Source organism: Castanea sativa, chromosome 7 (assembly GCF_040712315.1).
Source record: "Castanea sativa cultivar Marrone di Chiusa Pesio chromosome 7, ASM4071231v1".
NCBI classification, from domain to species: Eukaryota; Viridiplantae; Streptophyta; class Magnoliopsida; order Fagales; family Fagaceae; genus Castanea; species Castanea sativa.
In genome coordinates this window covers 33,054,609-33,061,086 of record NC_134019.1, presented here as the reverse complement: position 1 = coordinate 33,061,086, position 6,478 = coordinate 33,054,609, and the positions used below count along the sequence as shown (strand labels likewise).

General features: G+C 36.5%; 1 pseudogene; it reads left to right on the top strand.

Moving 5' to 3' along the window:
• Window positions 1-6,478, top strand: part of LOC142644341 (protein DMR6-LIKE OXYGENASE 2-like) — a 33,426-nt pseudogene continuing 26,948 nt past the window's right edge.

The following is a 6,478-nucleotide window of genomic DNA, read 5'->3' as shown; positions in this document are numbered from 1 at the left end:
ATGAAGAGAACCGTCTCTTCGCACTAACGAAATCACGTCCAAGTTCAATGTACATCAAACTCAATCTCTCTCTAAGAAGAACAAAGGAAAACCATCTCTTTCCACAAACAAAAATCACCAATCATGGGAGAGGTTGACCCAGCTTTTATCCAAGAACCTGAATATAGGCCAAAAATCTCCTACATCGAAGGCCAAGGCATCCCATTAATCGATCTTTCTCCTATACACTCCCCTGACAATGTTTCTGCCATTGAAAGCCTTGTCAAAGAGATAGGCAGTGCATGCAAGGAGTGGGGGTTCTTCCAGGTGATCAACCATGGGGTGCCTTTAGAGAAGCGCGAGAAGATTTATAGTGCATCGAGAAAATTCTCTGCGCTGAGTGCGAAAGAGAAGAGTAAGGTGAGGAAGAGTGAGAAAAATGTGTATGGTCACTGATGAGGCCGAAGAAATCACCAGTAAATCAGTGAGGATTTTCTAGATCCAAGCAAAACCTGCGAAGAGAAAATAAAGGACCGAACAGAGAGCACCGGTGTGGTGTTGGCCAAAAACCCGCCGACGGTCAAGTCAGAGTCTTTTCAACAACCCTAGAGTGCCAGAGTTGGGATAATTGTGCGTACTTTCGCTTATGAGGGTCTTTGGGGTATATATAGTGGTATGAATCTGAAATAAGCGCCTTGGCGAAGAAGTACTTTCCTTCTGGGAGAGTGGTTTGTGGATTTTGCGTATCATCTAGAACTCTTTTCCTTATAGGAGTCTTCTTGACTAAGGCCGAGCGTGTAGCGCAAGAACTTTCCTTCTATTCACGTATGTAGAGGACAAAATAGGTTGAGAATGAAGGTTGGGTGACGACCTTAGCTTTTACCTGCTAAGGTCATCAGCTTACGTACGCCTCTTATACAGTCATCGCCCTACGTATGTCTCTTATACAGTCGTCACCCTACGTACATCTCCGGGAAAGTCGTCACCTTAGGTCCTTCAGTCTTGACCCCGTCACCTAATACTTCAGCCTAACCTCGTCCTGTGTGGGGTGTGGCCTCGAGCGTCCAAAGGAGGTGTCCTCATGACTATAGCTGACGGGTTCAATACTCCCGTCAGCCTTCTTAAAGTATTAGTGACTTGTAAAACAACCACCATTAGTCACTATGACAATGAGCATACTAAGAATGTTAAGGATTGGAGGGAGGTCTTTGATTTTACCATAAATGATCCCGCTACTGTCCCAGCTTCGCCTGAGCCTGATGATGAGGAAGTCACGGAGTGGAAAAACCAGTGGCCTAAGTACCCACTTGAGTTAAGGTAATTTAACATGATTTATGTTCTATGAAAATATGTTTTTGTAAATTATACTACTAATCATTATGGATCATTTGTGTCTTAATAATTAAACAAAATTCTGGTTATAATTCTTTTTACTAATATAAAAATCCAAAAGAAGACTGAGAATTATAATTCTTTTTACTAACAACCCAAAAGAAGAAAAAGGAATAATAATTATTATGGAGACTGATAAAAATCTAATTATTATGGAATGGAAGAGAAGAGGAAGGTGAGGATTGAGGAAGACTGAGAATTATAATCAGAGTTTGGAATAGCTTTTTTTCCCCCTTTCTCTTCTATTGGGGTGTTTAAATACTGAATAATTACCCTGTTTGGCAGTATAGAATAATTAACCAGTCAAAAGCAACAAATTTCATAAGCTCAACTACCAACATAGCTAGCTTGTAAAATAGATATATCCATGAATTTTGATTAGTAGATTTTTTTTAATACATTTTAAATGAGAATGGAGGAATTTGAATTCTGGAAGTCTTTGTTCAAAACACAAGATAAATACCATTTGGCCTAAAAGTCATTAGCATGATTCATATTTAGTACGTAGTTACAAACTCATTGTTTGTTGGTTGTATAAGTACTTGCTCTGCTAGCACCAGATCAAATTTATTATCAGTAATAATAGGATGGAAAATGCTCTTTTATTAATTTGGTAGGACCACTTCTCTCCAAAAAAACACAGTACATGCATTCTTTACAGCATATATGAGTACAGTCCAATGCTAGCAGGCTCCACTGACGGACTGACTTCATTTTTGGAAACTCTGGATATTAACCTTGCTTGCTCTACTTTTTTTTTCATATCTTCTTTCAACATGCAACATTTAATTTGATGTATTTTTCATGGATGAGAAACCTTGTAAAGAGGGAGAACCAGGTAGAATATATGCTTAATGTTCCATTATTTTAGGACTATAGTGTATAGCGTCCTTGTAAAATCGCAGCACACTTTTAGGTATTTACCACAAGAGAGTGGATGGTGCGTGCTTGTTGATAGCTAGTTATCTAAGGTTAACTCTTATACTATTGATTTAAAATTCAAAAGTTGAAACACCTTAAGCAATAAGCACTGTGGCCTTTCCTATCCTTTTGTTTGAGTAGTGCCATAGGCACCAAAAAAATGCACTGGATTTTTCACACCCAAGCATTCACCCCAGGCCTGGCACTGCAATACAATAGCAATAAGTTGTGAAGAATTCGGTGCATATTTTCAGTACCTGTAGCGATTTCCTTTTTGTTTCCGTTTCTTTTCTTTCTCTTACGCTTTCCAAAATTTGGGGGCAACCCCTGCTTTAGGTTCAGTTGCCAATTTGCCATTTATCATGGTATATTTGGCAGGAATTGAGATTATTTTGCAAGCCATATGAGTGCTGGTTGAGTTATGGATTGTTGTTTAAGTCATACAATATATAGTACTAACAAATAGGAGAAGTTTCCGCAAAAAATTGTTTCTTCTTTTAGAGTGAAAAACAACTTTGAAGTCTGGTTTGAGGACAAATTCAAGGATGAAACCTATGTGAACTGATGGAATCCCTTGACAACTAACCAGGGAGGTATGCCAAGAATATACTCAAGAGATGGTAAAGCTAGCTTACAAGTTGATGGAACTTAAATATATATATATATATATATATATATATATATATATATATATATATAGTTTTTTTTTAAATAGAAAATACTAAAATATGTTGTTATTAGGATTTGAACTTTAATCCTAACTTATTAAATGAGACAGATTTATTAAATTAATTGTTTGGTTAGTTGCAATTTTTTAAAAAATATACATATATATTTTTATAGTTTTTTTTTAAATAAAAAATACTAAAATATGTTGTTATTAAGATTTGAACTCTAATCCTAACTCATTAAATGAGACAAATTCATTAAATTAAATACGTGTTTTCATTGACTTTTGAAAACTAAAAACTGAAAATAGTTTTTTGCATGTTTTCAGTTTCTTTCACAAATTAGTTTTGTGAATAGTTTTTGTTTTCTATCCATTTTGAGTTATCAAACAATTTTTTTAGTCTTAAAAATAGAAAATTGTTTTGAAAACAAAAGAAAAGGGGAAAAAACAGTTACCAAACATACCCTAAGTGTGTTTGATCGAAACGCTTGAAAAAAAAAAGGTAAAAAAGTATATTACATTTGCCCATTCTATATGTGGGGTGTTCGAGAACCGAGAAGAATAAGAGGTAGAGTGTCATGCATCAAATTATTTATAAAAGTACATCTGACCCAAGGAGTTGGTCTACCCATGAAGAGGATGAGGAGGAAACTTAGCATCTTATGAGCGCTCAACTGGGAGGAATGGAGCTATAGGAGAGGATCAGTACGGTGGGAGGAAGCTTCCTAAAAGGGCATACCTTCCACCCTCGCATTAAATGCGCTGTAACAACTTTATCAGCTACATTAATGAGGAAATGACCACTGAACAGTATTTTCAATGCTAGCAACCCCTTCTACCATCTTCAGCAAAACCCTGATGGGACAAGTATCCAAGGAAGAGCTATGAGGCATGCAAGTGGAGGGCTAGGATGTCAAGAAGGATGATATATAAGAAAAATGAAGTTCTACAGCAAAGGGGGAGGTTTTGAAAAAGTAAGAGAGTAAGAAATAGAAAAGTGAATAGTGTATAGCTTGATAAAAATCAGAGTATGACATATATAAGAACTCATCCTCAAAAATGACCAAAGAGAACATTTTTTTTCTCAACAACTACTTGTTTTGTTCTTCCTTATTTGAGAACTAGTTCATTAGCCCTAGGCTTAATTTGCAACTATATCATAATTGCCCTACAACCTCTGCACAAAACAATTCTATTTTTTGGGATTGGGTTGAAGAACAAAGCACTACTATTCTAAGTGGGCTTGGACTTCCTGATAGGCCAAGAATATATTGACCTCTTGTGATGAATTAATCGATTAATTAGACAAGTTTATTAATTAATCAAATTAACATGCAATACACGTGGTAGCACAAACGAATCACCAACTAAATAAAATACAATGAAAATTATTGTTGACACAGTGATTTGTTTACGAAAGGAGAAAACCTCCAAGGCAAAAATCCCACCGAGTGATTTTAAGGTTATCACTCTCGAGAATTCACTATTATCACAACAAGCAGTTACAAGTAAATGAATCCCAGTATTTTATATCAACCTACAGTTAAACCCTTACCCCAATACTCAATTAAACTTGTTCTGTAGTGACAATCTCTCCTTTTAATGCACGGCTCCCAATACGTGACCAACCAATAGATGCACAGATTCCAATACGCGACTTAATCACCAACTTGAGAAGGATGTTGGCTGCAAAGTTCTTCAGTTCATCACACGATGAAGATCATGAAGCTCCTTGGTCACAAAATCCTACAGTGTACAAACACAGCTGCTTCTTCAAGAGAAAGATGGACTAGCGCATATGTCTCTAGTTCACAATATGCTTGTGAAGAACTTTTGCATTAATGTGCATCAGCTGTGATGACTCTTAAAACAATACTTATATATGTTTAGGGTCGTGAAGAAAGAGAGCCCAAACATCTATTCACGGATTGGAATGAAAATCAGAGCTGAAAATCTATTTTTCATAAATCTCGATAGATACCCTATCTATCGAGCAGCTGTCGAGCATCGCCCTTAAATAGTTTTTTAAACCTCGATATAAGCTAGCTGTCAAGCTTTAAAAACCAACACTCCTTCACTTATTTCTTAGACAAATTTGCATGGCTTTAACTCTTGAACTTGAAACCTTGTTCCTTGAAGAATTAAACACATCCTATATATACCCAATTACAAGTGAAGTGCATTTTGTTAAAGGATTAGCCAATACATGATGACATATGTTCCTAACATGAAACACATATGTCCTAACAATCTCCCTCTTTGGCAATCCGTGACAAAACCACAACAAACAAATGAACATATTAGAGAAGTCATAAATCACTCAACTCATACTCACTTGTTGAATACAATAAAATCTATCCTAACACAAAATCTTGAAAAACTTTGCAAGAAGAGAGTTCATGGCAAGAAAGATTTTGACAACCTGTATTTTTGAAATACTTTAAAAAAAACTCATCAAGGCATCTTAGTGTGAAACATAAATAAAAAATTGCATACAATATATAAGAAGCATATGCATAAAGAGAAAAAAGAAATAACACATGAAGAGATAGGTGAAAAGACTGTAATAACAACCTCATCATATATATATATATATATATATATATATATATATATATCAATAATGAATACAAGGTTTGCTAGCACAAAGTGGTTACAAGACCAAAGGTACATGAACAAAGTATCTAAAAGATAAAGAAAAGAAAAGATACATAAGTCCTCACTACATCCCTCAAAGTATAGACACTCTCCCTAACAAAAATCTTATATGCTAACTTTCTTCCTAAATACATGACTAATCTCATAACCAAAACTACTCCCCCTTTTTGTCATGAATGACAAAGGACAAGTAACTCAAGCAGTTATCTCATCATCGCTAAAGGAGCTAGCACCACCATCCTTAGAATCACTGCCATCGTCGTCCTTATCCTCAGAAGTCTCTAGAGAAGGAGTGGAAGACTCAACGAAGCCACCAAGGCAAGCCTATCTTCATGCAATATGAGCGACATGGCTGTTCACCTGACACAACATATCGCTGAGAGTGTCAAGGCGAGTATCCATGCACTGAAAAAGAAGAAGCAGATGTGGATGGTGTTGAAGAAGCTAGAGGTGTCGCCATCTCAGTCCGTGGCCGCTTCGATTGAAGCTGGGCGTCACTCTGTCTAACAGTCGTCGCATCAACGGCATACATGATAGGAAAATGATCGAAAATGGGAAAGGAGACAGGAAAAATGGCGAAGGATCCTCATGATAGCTGAAGAAAAGAGAAGCTTATCACGGGTCGTCGTATCCCTATATACATCTATGAGGGAGAGGAAGGATGAAATGAGAAAGGAAGTCTATAGTGAGGTTCTTTAGGAGGGATAGCAAAAATCGAGCACAAACCTCTATGATAAAGTTATAGTGAGACAAAGGATGGAGAACAAAAGTCATCACCATGTTTAGAAACCTCAGACCTTTAGTAAAGGTCGAGCAAGGGGTGTTCTGATGATCACCCCAATCAAAAGGAGTCTCACA